This window comes from Cupressus sempervirens, chromosome 10, assembly GCF_028749045.1.
Source record: "Cupressus sempervirens isolate cs-2001-9-10 chromosome 10, ASM2874904v1, whole genome shotgun sequence".
In the NCBI taxonomy this organism is placed as follows: domain Eukaryota; kingdom Viridiplantae; phylum Streptophyta; class Pinopsida; order Cupressales; family Cupressaceae; genus Cupressus; species Cupressus sempervirens.
In genome coordinates, this window is record NC_143127.1 from 983,227,817 (window position 1) to 983,243,972 (window position 16,156).

Here is a 16,156-nt window from a genome sequence, read left to right on the forward strand (position 1 = left end):
AATGGTGTACACTTATATGCAAGCTGGGAGATGAAGTGCTAGACAGATTGAAGCTTTCCCTAAAGAGAGCAAAGCTATCGTAGTGTCTGGGGAGGAGGCATGTCTAAGATAGCCTTGACCTTCTTGGGGTCAATTTTTATACCTCGTTTAGAAACTATAAAGCCTAGAAGCTTGCCAGTTGTGACCCCAAAGACACACTTCTTTGGATTTAGCATTAGATGATATTTGGCTAACCTATCAAAGACTTTCTCTAGGTTAGGAAGATGATCCATGAAGGTATGATATTTAACCAAGATATCATCCACATAATCCTCCAAAATGTTATGGATGAGATCATGAAAAATGGCTATCATAGCTCTTTGATAGGTAGCCCCAACATTCTTTAGGCCAGAAGGAATCATGCTATAGCAAAAGGTTCCCCAAGGGGTAGTCAATGTTGTCTTATGCTGATCCTCTTCTGCAATCTTGATTTGATTATACCTAGAAAATCCATCCATGAGGGAGAGAATTTCATGTCTAGGTATAAGGTCTACAATCATATCTATGTTGGAAAAGGAAAAATCATCTTTTGGACAAGCTTTGTTAAGATCTCTAAAATTAGTGCAGATTTTGATGTCACTAGAAGGCTTAATGATAGGGACCATGTTGGAGATCCACTCTGAGTAGTCAATAGGTCAGATAACCTTAGCAGCTAACATTCTTTCTAATTCAGCTTTGACTAGTAATGCCACCTTGGGGTGCATTTTTCTAAGCTTTTGTCTGACGGGCTTGATCTTTGGGTCGAAAACAAGATGATGAACTACAAGCTTTAGATCAAGTCCTAGCATGTCCTAATATGACCATGCAAATCAGCCAATGTTCTCTCTTAAGACCTCAAAGAGGAGATCAAATTTTTCTTGTGATAGGGATGCAACAATGTGAACAAGTTTGGGGATCTCGGAAGAACCAATGTTGACTTCTCTAGTATCCTCAATTAGAATAGAAGATATCTCTGGTCGATTATCTTGAGGAGGTAATGCTAAATCCTCATGTTCTACTTGTGACTCTAGATTTTCTTGCTAAGAGGTTCTCTTCGCTACCTTAACTAGTCTTAGTTTCACCTTAGTTCCAATTTTTGGTGTATCAGAACTAGCTTGGGGATTTTCTCCAAAATACCCCTTGGGATCTAGCTTATAGATATAGGTAGAATCTGGCTTTTTCTTCTTGTGAGGAGTTTTAGCTCCCATGAATCTCAAAAGTGCTTCCTCTGATGTGAACTCATCAATGTGTATGATGCTTGGTTGGTCCCAATCTATGAGTTGTGGATGGGCGAGTGGTAGGTCAATGAAATGGATGGATAGTTCTTGGAGAATAGAGTCTCCCAAGGAGATTTGGTCTGGGATATCATCATAGGATCTCTTTTCAACTTCCTCAAGAATGTCTTTGATTTCAATAAGGTCGCAATGAATGTTCAAAAAAGCATGACCGTTTTCATTGGTGCCCCCAATTGTGGGTATGCCAAAGTCAAGACCTAACTTTGTTTCCCACAGGTGTGCTTCGATGGGGCACTGCATGCCTCTTTCTTCTAGTCCTAGACCACCAACTTGATAGTTCCATTTGTCAGTGATGAGTTTATGTTCATGGGGATACTTTTGGCTGAAGTGATCAAGGCGTACTTGATTTCTTAGAGGTGCATCCTTATGTAACCAATTGTTGATATCTGGAGTGAGCTCCTCATGAAGAGGGATTTTCTCGAATACAAAGCTTGTTGGGCCAAACTGTTTGTAATGAGGAGGTGGAATATCTTTAGCTTTGTGATATTTTGTTCACACATGAGCGTGTGGATCAAGTGGGAGTGCCCCGGCAACAAATGCATATGATCAACTATACTCTCCACAACCTTTGTTATTGATCTTCATGGTAGATAGGGTGGAGTCGAGGATGGTTTTTGGGTCATTACAAGTGTGGGATGAGCTGGTGATGGATATGCCGATATCAATTCCAAGGCAATGGTTTGTATATGAGGCTTCAACTGCATTGCAGTAAGCAAAGGGTTCTGGATCGGCATGGATGGTTACCTCATTGCCCTGATGCAAAAATTTGATGCACTGATGGTAAGTGGATGGAACGGCTTTCATGGCATAAATCCATGGGCGACCAAGGAGGATGTTGAATGGTAGGTTTAGATCAATAACATGGCAAAGTGTTTCTCAGATGACTAGCCCAACCTTGATTAGCAGCAAAATAGTTCCTTCTGTGGTTCTTTCCAAGTTGTCATAAGCTTTGATGGTGATAACCTCACTAATGATATCTACCTCAGTATACCTAGCTTGTTTTATGAATTTTATGGTAAAAATATTCAAGGCTGATCCATTATCTATCATTACTCTTTTTACGAAAAAATTGGATACCATAATGGCTATGCGGAGCGAAAGGGTGTGATCTGGGTTGACCATGGGTATGTCAGTGTGTTTGAATGATAGGGCACATAAGGATGAAAGGTGTCCAACAAGACTACAAAAAATTAGTAGCATTGATATCTAAAGGGACACAAGATTCTATGAGAGCACTGTCAAGGATGTTCTTGTACACAAGACTAGTGTGGAGAAGGTCTAAAATGGAGATTTGGGCTGGCATGTTCCCAAGGTGTTCCAAGATATTGTACTAGCTTTTTGATGGAGCTGATGGTGCTGGTGAAACTGGTGGGCCTGTGATGTTAAATTGCACTCTTTGAGTGGTGACTGCACACTCATTGTTTGGTCCTTGGATATTGATAACATTGATAGAAGGCTATTTCTCAAATATACAACCTATGAGTCTACCATAATCTATATAGGATGAAATGTGGTCATTGTTCTTCCCATGCTGTTGGTTTGGCTGGCGGTTGTTGGTGTTTTTGTTGTTGGTTTGGATAGGTGCTTTTCTAGGATTTTGGTTGTTGTGAGGAGGAAAAGCATTTTGTTAGATCTGTAAGCCTACATTGGGAGAGGTTTGGGTACCAATGATGATTTCTTTCTGATCAATGAGGTCCTGCACATAATCTTTCAGTTTCATGCATCTGAGGGTAGTGTGACCTTTTACCCTATGAAATTTGTAGTACTCATTATCTTTGTATCATGCAACTTTGGATTGGCTTGGGTTAATTTGTTGGGAAGGAGGAAATTTGATGAGATTTTCCTTAGTCAATTTTGCAAAAATGACATCCAATGGCTCACCAAGGGGTGTATAGTTTCTAGGTGTAGGTTGGAATTTGGGCTTTTACCCTGCAGCTACATTGATGGCATTAGCTTGATTGTTAGACCTTTGAAAGTTGGGTCTTGGATTGTGGCTTTGATAGCTTTGGTGATTTTGCTGTTGGTAGTTGATAGCTTGTTGATTGTTTGGTTGATAAGGTGGGTTGGATTGATTTTGGGAAGGACCAACAATATTCACATGTCTAATATTAGTAACCCCATCTGTTACAACGTGCTTGTTTTTGTTCCAATATCTAGACTTGTCATTTGAATGTGTTTGATTTTGGTTAGCTTCTTTGTAAATCTTGACCACATCATCTTTAATGAGTCCTTGCTCAAGGATCATTCCTTTCTCTTTGATATCTTTGTAGGTTTGCAAACAGTTCATGGTCATGTGGTGAGCCAAGCTAGGATGGGCATTATCAATAAACATTTTCACCAAATGGCGCTCTGGCAAGGTGCAAGATATGTGGGTGGTATGGGTTTTCCATCTTTGCAGATATTCAGGAAGGTTTTCTCCACCTTTTTGCTTAGTGTGGACAAGATCAACTACTGATAGCTCTGTTTCAACAAGATGGGCATATTGGGCTACAAATGCCTTAGACAATTCAGCAAAGTTTTTAATTGTGCCATATGGTATTCTATAAAACCATTCAAGCTCTGGTCCTGCCAAGCTTTTGGGAAAGAGGTGCAAGAGGAAGACGTCATCGTATGCCACTTCTTGGTAGTGCATGTAAAATTCTTTGATATGTGTGATAGGGTCTCCTTTTCCTCTAAATTTTTCAAACTTGGGTGTCTCAAAATGCTTGGGGAATGGAGTCATAGTAATGGCTCTGTCAAATGGGTAAGGATGCACATTCTCAAATTTTAAGGTTTTTGGATCATTTCCCTCTTCGATGTTCTTCAAAGCTATCTTCATGGCTTCCCATTCTAAATTAATGGGTGATGGTTGGGGTGCCCCCAATGTAGGAGTGCCTTGAGGTAGGTATGTGCTAGATGGGGCAATGAAATATGGATGGATTTGAGGTATGGGCTGGTAGGGATTGTACATGGCTTGGGAAACTGAATGGTGGATGATGGGTTACTATGGTTTAGGTTGCACATATTGCTACATGTGTTGTGAGGCTTGTTGTTGATATTGAATTTGAGGTTTGGATTGAGGAACATAAGCTAGCTATGGGATGATTTGGAAGGCTGGGTTGGAGAGCAGTAGCAACAATAGTGAAGGGAGTGAATGATGAGGTCTTTTGGGAAAAGGGGGTTTGGGATGGAGTGGTATGGACCAATGGTGGAGTGGTGGTGGCTGGATTGGTTTGCGGAAGGGAGATTTCAACTTGAGTGGAAGTTGGTATGTTTGGGTCTGTTGGATTATATGGGGTGGGTTTTGGCTCTTCTTTTGGCACATATTGAGGATAATTTGAATCATAAGAGCCTATGGGTGGTGGGAGTTGTCCAAACAATGGGTGAGATGGATCTGATAAGGGAGGAGGTCTTCCAAAGTCGAAGGCTCCTATGTTTTCCCTTCGAAAGTTAGCCATGATTGTTTCTTTGTTCTTGTCTATAATGGCATTCACCAATACTGCATTTCCTGGTTGGTTCATGAAAGCTTCAATGTCAGTTGGTGATGGTATAGTGTTCTCTGGCCTGAAGGATGGTTGGGTGCTCAAGGGGAGCGAAGCTATTTGATCCAAATGATAGGGCTCCATTGTTTCCTTCTTCTTCTTGGCTAAACGAATGACAGGTGGCATGAAAATGCAGAATGTTCCTAGGGATGAGATGCAACAATGCTGATGGATGCAAAGGGGGAAGGCTTTTCTATGCAAATGATTTCCTAGGTTGAGGCATAGCTGTATGAAAAAACCTACGGAGGATTGGGTTGGGGATTCTAACTTAAAGATATGTTGCCAAAGCATGAAAGTTTTGCTTTCCTATGTGCAAGCTTGGTGGTGATTGTGTCAACTTAAGGATAGACTGATGATCCTTTAGGAAGAACATGAGATTTACCACTTGTGGATCCCAACCTTTAGCTCAAGGTGATGAGGGATAACAAGTGACAAAGCTAGATTACCCTAGACAAAGCTCTGTTGAAGGGATAACCTTGGTGATATTGGTGGATTTTGAAGATGTTAGGAATGGAAAACTTTTAGCAAAGTGACAACAATTTTGAAGGCTTGGATGTGAAGATTTTGGATTGTTGGCTAGATGGTTTGATTCTAAATGAGATGGATGAGCTAAAATGCTTAAGGGGAGGACTAAAGATGGTTGGCTTACCTACAAGGATGACTCTAAAGTGAAGCTTATCCAAGAAGATGTGGAGAAACAAGGGGGTCTAATCATAGAAATCATGCCTAGTTGGTAATGCATAAGCAGGGTTAACTCCTGGATGTTGGTTAAGTTGGATAGTGTGATCTAACTAGGCATCTTGAAGGGCTTCGCCAATAGCTTTGTCCTCTACTTTTTGGAGTTTGGAAATTTGAGGGCTTGGTGTTATTTCCTTTCTCTTGGCTAAAAGTTCTTGGTATGCCTGAGATGGCTTGAGTTTGACTTTGTGAAACTTTTGTTTGGGTTTGGGTTGTTCTGACATAAATTCTTGAATGTGCTTGGCTTAGAGAGATTTTGGTTGTTTTGCTTCAACTCGTTCAACTTCTAGAACAAGTAGTGACTACACTAAGTGTGCCCTAAGCTAGGATTGATCAAGTTTGGAAAACATTCATTCAACAAGTAAAAAATCATGCAATAGATAGGAACAACCAGATAGAAGTTTGTGATTCTTAGAATGTGATACTTGTGCCATGGAGTGTGTATGTTCTACAAATGTTTCAATTAGTCACTTCAAACACATTAACATCTTAGATGGTTGTCTACAAGGCTAATAGTTGGTTTAGCTAGGGAGTCCTCGATATACCCAAGGTACATGAGGCCCGAATCCATAGATGAAACCAAAACAATGTCACACAGCTGAGAGGAGCGGTAACCCACTTCTCCTCTTTCACTTCTCAAGGGTATAAAGTTCCTTGAGGCTTAGCCTGAGTGACAAAATCTTGATTCCAAGAGAGGTGTCTTTGGATTCACCTCCCGATCTTTATACTCTGTCGGAACGCTGGAGTTGAGGTCATCCAAGGGGTGATGAAATCCCCAAGTAGGGCTCCTAAAAAGAGAAACAAGGTTTTGGATCCTAGTCTTATGCACCCAAGATAGCCTCAAAAGATGACAAAGGGAGAGAAGATTTGGATGACCTTCAGCTAAAAGACAAAGTTCTTTTCCAACTGACGCTTAAGTTTTTTGATCTAGACCTTGCAAACACACATGTTTAGGATGCAAATTTTCAATTCCAACTTGAAGCATTAACAAAAGTAAAATCGATCGAAGAATGCAAACAAGAAGAAGAGTTAGAGTTAACAAGAAAGTAAACCCGCATGCTCGGAGGCCCTCCACGTCAAGTATCAATTAATTTTCTTTAAGGCATTCAAGATTGGGTGTGAGTTTATTTTAAGCCCAAAAAGAAACATGTGTAATACTTGGTTTCAAGCGTGCACCCGGAGGCCCTCCACATCAAGAGTTGTTCAATTTTAATGTGCAAATGAAGTGTTAGCGAGCCTAATGTGCATTCAAAGAATTTTTTAAGTTAGAAAAACTAATAAAAACACAAGTGAGTGGAATTTGATTTTTGTGGAGTACTTAACACCTTCTTAGGTAGACCCATCCCCATATATGATGCTGATATTGCAACCAATGGTTAAAATGATGGGTGATTAAAGAGGGTGAGTCCAACAAAAAATTCACTCAAAGTGTCTTTATTTGTTTTTATAACTTAGAAAGTTTCTAAAATGTAGATTCTTTTTATGCCCCAAAAGATGAAGTGTAAGATATTGTAATGATTAATTGACCTTTTGCATTCAAGATTGGATTTTTTGTTTTAATCATGCACACATTAAAAAAAACTTGATTTTAATCCATGGCACTCAAGAGTGATTTTAGCAACATGCATTCAGAGACAAGTGATTAAACATTCAATTTTTTTCCTTTGAGCATTCAAGATTGAGATTTTGTGTGTTGTTTTAAGAACTTTGAAGTGCTTTGTTTTAACTTTAGATCATTCAAGATTATTTTGGACTCAAAAGTGAAAATGACTCTTTGGACTTTGCTTTTCATTCAAGATTTTGTGTTCTCGTTTGCATGTTTTAAGCCCAAAAATGATATTCTTAGATTGTTTTGATGCATGAAAAACCTAAGAAGCATTCAAGATTTTGCAACAAAACATTTGTTTGAAACAAATAACAAAGCTTTTAGGACAATTTTGGCAACCATTTAGGACTCTTAGTTTTCATGTGATTTTTAAAAGAACTTTAAAATATTTGCAAATGAGGTTCATTTTATCCTTGATTGATGCTTTGAGTTTGATTTAGATTTTAGTGTGCACTTAGTGTTGATTTTGAACTTTTTGAAATGGAAACTTGAAGTTCTTTTTAAATTTCCAAAAATGAAGTGTTCCTAACTTTGCATGAATGCATCTAAAACTTTGATGTTGCAAGGATACAAATGATTGGATTGGTTTAGTTTCACTTGTTAAAAGATTTTTTTTTTTTGCAAATTTTTAGTTTTTAATGGATTTAATTATGATTTGGAGGTTCATTTTAAGCACTAAAAGGAAGTGTGTATGATTTTGCTTCCTTAAAAAAAAATGGCCAAGCTCTCCCACAAGAAGAAGAAAAAGAAGTAGATGGAATAAGAAGAATATAGACAAGAGGAGGAAGAAGAATTCGAAGTGCTTTGTCCACCTATAAGCTTGAAAATATGAAAACACTATGAGATAGACTATGAGTTCCTTTGTCTTCTTCATGCTCATGTGGACCTACAAAACCAATTTAGACAATCCTACCAATCACAAAAATAAGAAAAATTAGCCAAAATTAGCAAATGACATACAAAACCTGACTAAAAAAGCTAATGAAGATAACCCATGCAGGGTCCCACTGGGCATGCCAAAATGTATATGAGCAATGTTAGTATGCTAATAGAAACCAAATTTAAATAAAGCTTCTACAAACTAAAAAAAATTCATAAACTTCAAGATAGACTAAGATGAACTCTCGATTGAGAATATGAGCCATTAATGGGCTCTCTCAATGAGAAGCTCTCTTGTTGAGTGGCATTGTCTAAATAGATAGGATGTATGCTCAAGCTTATGCTTCAAAAAAGGCTTCAAATGGAGTTGGAATTTGGGTGTAAGTGTATGGTTTTGATGTAAAATGGCTTCTTAAAATGGCATTATGACTTTACTTCATGGATTGTGTTCTTTTGCAAAGGAGAAGGATCCAATTTATAGGCAAGAGGCTTGAGGGATTGAGGGCTAAGATGCAAGGATGGGAAAAAGCTCATGGAGGGCTCCGATTGCATGAGAGTAGAGCACATGGATTGTGCTTCCTTATAGCCAATTAAGGAGTGACACATGTCATAGGGTGAGAGGATGGAGGAAGGGGGAAGGATGAGTCAACAAAGGAGGCTCAAGGGATAAAATTGTCATAAAGACCCTCATAATGACTTGTAAGAGCAATGAAAGGGCTTGGAAGAGTCATTTATGGCCTAGTGGGCTTCATAAAGTTTCATTGTTGGGATATTTTGAAGGAGATGAGAGGAATTTCAACTTGGGCTTGATTAGGAAAGTTTTAAGCTTGCTTAGAATTGTGCAAATGATTAGAGGATGGATTAGGATGGTTTAGGATTAGCTTAGGGATAGGCAAGTGGATGGCATTTAATGAGGGTGGGTGAAGGAGGAGATATTTGTTAACTTTGGCTTGGGTTAGTAAGTCTTAACCCATGTTTAGAGAATGTGACAAGGTTAGGAGGGGATTAGGATTAGGTTTAAAGACATCTTCTAAAAGAGTCTAGACTTTGGATGAGGATAAAGACTTTCTAGAATAGTCTAGAACTTCCTAGGATGAGGATGAAGACTTTTTAGAAGAGTCTAGAACTTTTTAGGATGAGGATAAATTAGATTTTAGGAAATAAATAAATTTTTATTTATTTCAAGGGTTTCGGTTGAGGAGATATTTATTAAAATTTTTTTAATAAGCATGATGATTAATATTTAATCTTAATTAAATATTTTAAGTTGGGATTAGGGGTAAGAAATGATGGGATTAGCCTTTAATCAAAATTAAAGAAGGATTAGAAGATTTTGGAAGAGGTTAGTGGTCTTAAGAAAATTGGCCAAGTTTTGGGCAAAAAATAATTTTTTTATTTATTTTGGTTTTTTTGGTCAATTTCTTAATTAAATAATTAATAACTAAGGAAATAATGTTTAAATAAGATTTAAATATTTTTGAGAGGGATTCCTTAATTAAATATTTTTAATTAAGATAAAGAGATTTAATGGCATAAAAATAAATTAATTAATTAAATAAATAAATAATAAATAAATGATGATGTCATCGAGAATTTTTTCAAAAAATAAAAATACTTTTTTTCTAAAGGATTTAGGTGTCAACACTCGTCACTAAGCCTTCTGGTGACATCAGAATCTGCACTGATTTCAGAGATCTTAAAAACACTTGTCCAAAAGATGATTTTCCCTTACCCAACATAGATATGATTATAGACCTTACAGGTGGACATGAAATTCTATCCCTCATGGATGGATTTTCTGGGTATAATTAAATCAAGATTGCAGAAGAGGATCAACATAAGACAGTATTCACTACCCCTTGGGGAACCTTTTGCTACAACATGATGCCTTTTGGCCTAAACAATGCTTGGGCTACCTATCAAAGAGCTATGACAGCCATTTTCCATGATCTTATCCATAGCATTTTGGTGGATTATGTGGATGATATCTTGCTTAAATCTCACACCTTCATGGATCATCTTGCTAACCTGGAGAAATTCTTTGATAGGTTAGCCAAATATCATCTCATGCTGAATCCCAAGAAATGTGTCTTTGGGGTCACATCTGGCAAGCTTCTAGGCTTTATAGTTTCTAAACGAGGTATAGAGATTGACCCCAAGAAGGTCAAAGCTATCTTAGACATGCCTCCTCCCCAAACACTATGATATCTTTGCACTCTTCAGGGAAAGCTTCAATCCGTTCGACGCTTCATCTCCCAACTTGCAGATAAGTGTATGCTGTTTGCACACTTACTAAAGAAGAATGAAAACTTCAAGTGGGATCTTTTATGTCAACGCAGCTTCGATCATCTCAAGCAGTATCTCATCAATCCCCCTATCTTGGTTCCACCAGTTCCTGGTTGTCCCTTGATCTTGTATATATCAGCAACACCTACTACTCTAGGGGCACTTCTAGCACAACTCAATGACTACGATAGAGAAAGAGCCATCTAGTACATCAGTAGAACCTTAATTGGTTATGAATTCAATTACACACCTATGGAAAAAGCTTGTTTGGTAGTTGTTTTCTCAACTCAAAATCTTTTCCACTACATGCTAAGTCATACCATCCAACTAGTCTCCAAGATCGACCCTCTCAAGTATATGCTCTCAAGAACAACACTTACAGGCTGTTTGGCCAAATGGGTTATGCTCCTTAGCGAATTTGAATCCATTATGTGGACAGAAAGGAAATCAAAGGGCAAGCTATAACATATCACCTAGCTAATGCACCTCTAGTAGATACATATCCTTTGATCACAGAATTTCCAGATGAACATATCTGTCTAATTGAAGAACAACCCCCATGGAAACTTTATTTTGATGGCTCATACACATCTCATGGATCATGGGCAGAAATATTATTGGTCACACCTCAAGGAGATTAAATTCCAAAAGCCTTCAAGCTACAATTCCCTAGTACCAATAATATAGCTGAATATGAGGCTCTCATAGCAGGATTAAAGATAGCTACAGAATGGAACATCACTAAGTTACAAATCTTTGGTGATTCTTAGCTCATCATCAAGTAAGACCTAAATGAATATCAAACCAAAGACAAAAAGCTATTACCCTACAAAGAGCTAGTTGATCAACTAACCCAGCATTTTACAAAGCTTCAGTTTACACAAGTGCCTCGAATGTAGAACAAGGTAGCAAATACTATGGCTACTATTAGCTCACTCTTGGAAATTCCCCAAGCAACTATGCAGTATGAGTTTTTAGTCGAGAAGCTCCTCACACCTGCCTATGCGAATGATGACTCAAATCATGTTTGCATCTTGGTTGGTCCCCAATCCACTTGGTACCATGAAATCCATGCTTACCTTAAAGATGGTATCATATCCCCTCACCTCACATGAACCCAACGCCAAAACCTCATTCAAAAATCATCCCACTATGTTATCATAGCCAATACCCTATATCTTCGAGGTTATCACAATACTCTCACTATGTATTTAGACCAAAATGAGGCTGCGATGGTGTTAAAAGTAGTACACTCTAGACTTTGCGGTGCCCACATGAGTGGTATTGTCCTACCACAATAAATCCTTAGAGCAGGTTACTATTGGCCTACAATTGAAGAAGACTCATGTGACTTTGTTAGAAAGTGTCTCCCATATTAGTAGCACGCAAATCTTGTGCATGCTCCAGCACAGGATCTATAGCCTATTGCACCACCTTGGCCTTTCGCTTGTTGGGGCCTTGATCTAGTTGGAACTATCACACCTCTCTCATCTGATGGACATAAATGGATAATAACAGCTATAGACTATTTCACTAAATTGGTGGAAGTAGTTCCCCTAGTCTCAACTATAGGAGTTCAGGTCTCCAAGTTCATCTTGTACCACATTGTTTGCCACTTTGGCATCCCATCCACCCTCTTCACCGACCACGAAGGTAACTTTGAAAATCTCAACATGGAAGAATTATGCACTTCCCTCTACATCCATCACCGCTTTTCTAGCCCATATTTCCCACAAGGTAATGGCCAGGCAGAGGCAACTAACAAAACCCTCCTCAAAATTCTAAAGAAAGTTGTCAATGATTTCGGCTGCGATTGGCACCTACAAATAAATCCAGCCTTATGGGCCTATCGAACTTCCTTTTGTACATCCAAAAGCACAACTCCATACTCCCTAGTCTATGGTGCAAAAGTAGTACTACCTATAGAGGTTGAACTTCCCTCCTTGCGCATATCTTTGCAAGGGCAAATATCAGATGAAGAATATAGAGTAGCCAAACTCACCTAGCTAGATCTCTTAGAGGAGAAGCGACAACAAGCTTATGATCATCTCACAGTCTATCAAACTTGTCTCAAAAGAAATTTCAACAAGAAGGTGGTTCCATGAGACTTTCAACCAGGCGATATGGTCCTCAAAGAAAATATGAAAGTCCAAGCTGATCAAGAAAAGAAAGGCAAGTTTGAACCTACCTGGCTTGGTCCTTATGTTGTCACTGCCTCCTTTGGCTCCGGAGCCTATCATCTATCTACACTAGAAGCAGAACTCTTGAATGATCTTGCTAATGTCATCCATCTCAAGAAGTTCTATGCTTGAAGATCCTTGGTATACCCAGCTTTTGAAAATACAAAAAAAAAAAAAAAAAATAGTAAAGAGAAATTAGCCTCCAATGGTGAAAACTTGGAAATTCAAGGGCCTTGGATAGGTTCCTTGGTAAAAATTTGGTAATTCAGGCACCTTGTGTACTAAGACTAATCCATTATCTATCACTATCTTATCCCTCATCCATCCACTCACCATCCCATAAAATACCTACTTGTTCCCTTGGTGTTCCAACCAAATATCCAAAATCTAATGAAACTTGTAAATACCTCTTGTATAGCTTGTAAATCTTGTACCTCAGCTTGTAAATCTTGTACCCCAGCTTGTAAATCTTGTATCATCCCTTGTATCATAGCTTGTATATCTAAATCTTGTCCAAAGCTTGTACCATATTCTAGCTTGTATTCTATGCCAAATCTTGTATCCTAGCTTGTATCCTATCACATGCACACAAAGAATCCCATTTTCCTTAAGCTTTTCACAAAACATCTACCTATCCGCCTATCAACTATTGTAGACATCCCACCCTTCACAAACATTTCTATCTCACAAAACCCAAACATGAACAAACTTGTAAATTTGTAACATATCTTGGTCTGTCAGCTTGTACATCCTCTTTAGCTTAGTACCAATTTATCTATCCAGCTTTTGTGTTAGTTCATCCTTGATCAGCATCTTGCACACATCGTAGAACCCTTGGTTACCTATTCCAATGCATCCTTTAGCTAGATCTCCTGTCACCAAAGTGTTATCCTTCTTAGTTCAGGTTGCCAAATGCATCACTCATCCAAAATCCATTAGCTTAGGTGCTTTTTGATAGATCCTTCCAGGATATAGTTTTCCTCATGTCTGATCTTGGTCTGTTAGTACCTCGTCCTTCCCGTCTCATTGGCAAATGGTTCTGTTTTGGATTTTTTCTTTCTTTTGATTTGGAATCTTCGCTTTGGGTCTTGAAGTATATTTTCCAAGTAATCTTTTTGTTCCCTCCTAAAGGTTGCCATGATCTTCCATATCATGGTACACTACGAATGGGGGGATCTGAGTGTAAGGTTTTGATCAGGTTTTTTGTTTGTTTTTCTTTTCTGCTTGTGGGTTACCCTGTGTCAGTTCCATGTTGCTTCCTCTAAGAATCATGTGTGATGCTAGGGCAATCTTTACATTTTTGTTTTGATTCAGTTCATCAGTCCTTTGGATAGTTGGTGAAAAGGCCTTCATGTTCTTGGTAACCTTGGCAATTAACCAACAGTCCTATAGAAAATCTAGTGCTCAACTACATGGTGGTACTTCTTTTTGAAGTATCCCCCTGCTCAAAAATCTTCAATGGATTCCCTTCATCTCCATTATCCCCCATCCATATCTAGCATCTATCTCTCCTACCCCATCTTATGCATTAGTATCTCTTTGAATCAATCTACACTTTTAGCTTTAGGGATCCACAATCATAGTCTTAGAGATCCACCAATCTAATCAATCCACCAAACGTCATCTTTGGAGCTCCACAATCTTAGTCCTAGGGATCTCTGAAACCCATCTTCAACCAATCTGACTCTTGGAAATACTGTTGCATCAACTTTATCATCCCATCATCCATCTCCATATCCTAGATTCCTTTTTATAGCACTCCGCTCCTTCATCCTCTACAATCCCTGAGATCTTAAGCTTGCTTCCTCTTGTGCCTCTGATTCTCCCTTTATCATTCTCCCATAGTGAGAGTTTGAGCTAACTAAACCTCTTCTCTTAAGCCAATCTGAATCTCCTTGCTCATCTCAGATTCTTGTACTTTTCAAGAAGCCATCAAGCCACACTTTCTCTCCCCACCACCTTCTTGAGGGGGCATCTCATAGTCCATTCTCTCCTCTTCTGCTCTAGCCTTGGGCATCTTATTTTCTTATCTTTGATGCCATGCCACTTGCGGCATCACATCAAAGAGGGGCAAAATGTAGACACCTAAATCCTTTAGAAAATAAAGTATTTTTATTTTCTAAGAAAATTTTTGATGACATCATCATTTATTAATTCATTAATTAATTAATTTTTATGCCATTAAATCTTATCTCAATTAAAAATATTTAATTAAAGAATCCCTCCCAAAAAAGTTTAAATCTTATTTAAACATTATTTCCTTATTTATTAATTATTTAATTAATAAATTGACCAAAAAAACTCAAAATAAATAAAAAAATTATTTTTTGCCCAAAACTTGGCCAATTTCCTTAAGACCACTAACCTCTTCCAAAATCTTCTAATCCTTCTTTAATTTTGATTAAAGACTAATCCTGTCATTTCCTACCCCTAATCCCAACTCAAAATATTTAATTAAGATTAAATATTAATCCTCATGTTTATTAAAAAAGTTTTAATAAATATCTCCTCAACTCAAACCCTTGAAATAAATAAAACTTAATTATTTCCTAAAAATCTAATTTATCCTCATCCTAAGAAGTTCTAGACTCTTCTAGAAAGTCTTCATCCTCATCTTAGGAAGTTCTAGACTATTCTAGAAAGTCTTTATCCTCATCCAAAGTCTAGACTCTTCTAGAAGATGTCTTTAAAACTAATCCTAATCCCCTCCTAACCTTGTCACATTCCCTAAACATGGTTAAGACTTACTAACCCAAGCCAAAGTTAACAAATATCTCCTCCTTCACCCACCCTCATTAAATGCCATCCACTGGCCTATCCCTAAGCTAATCCTAAACCATCCTAATCCATCCTCTAATCATTTGCACAATCCTAAGTAAGCTTAAAACCTTCCTAATCAAGCCCAAGTTGAAATTTCTCTTATCTCCCTCAAAATATCCCAACCATAAAACTTTATGAAGCCCACTAGGCCATAAATGACTCTTGCAAGCCCTTTCATTGCTCTTACAAGCCATTATGAGGGTCTTTATGAAGATTTTATCCCTTGAGCCTCCTTTGTTGACTCATCCTTCCCCTTTCCTCCATCCTCTCACCCTGTGACATGCGTCACTCCCTTATTGGCTATAAGGAAACACAATCCATGTGCTCTCCTCTCATGCAATCTGAGCCCTCCATGAGCTTTTCCCCATCCTTGCATCTTAGCCCTCAATCCCTCAAGCCTCTTGCCTATAAATTGGATCCTGCCCCTTTGCAAAAGAACACAATCCATGAAGTAAATTCATAATGCCATTTTAAGAAGCCATTTTACATCAAAACCATACACTCACTCCCAAATTCCAACTCCATTTGAAGCCCTTTTTGAAGCATAAGCTTGAGCATACATCCTATCTATTTAGACAAAGCCACTCAACAAGAGAGCTTCTCATTGAGAGAGCCCATTAATGGCTCATATTCTCAATTGAGAGCTCATCTTAGTCTATCTTGAAGTTTATGAATTTTGTTTATTTTGTAGAAGCTTTATTTAAATTTGGTTTCTATTAGCATACTAACATTGCTCATATACATGCACAACCGATCAAAGATGATGATGGATTCACATATCCTACTAGTTCAATGGTTGTCACTGGAACATGG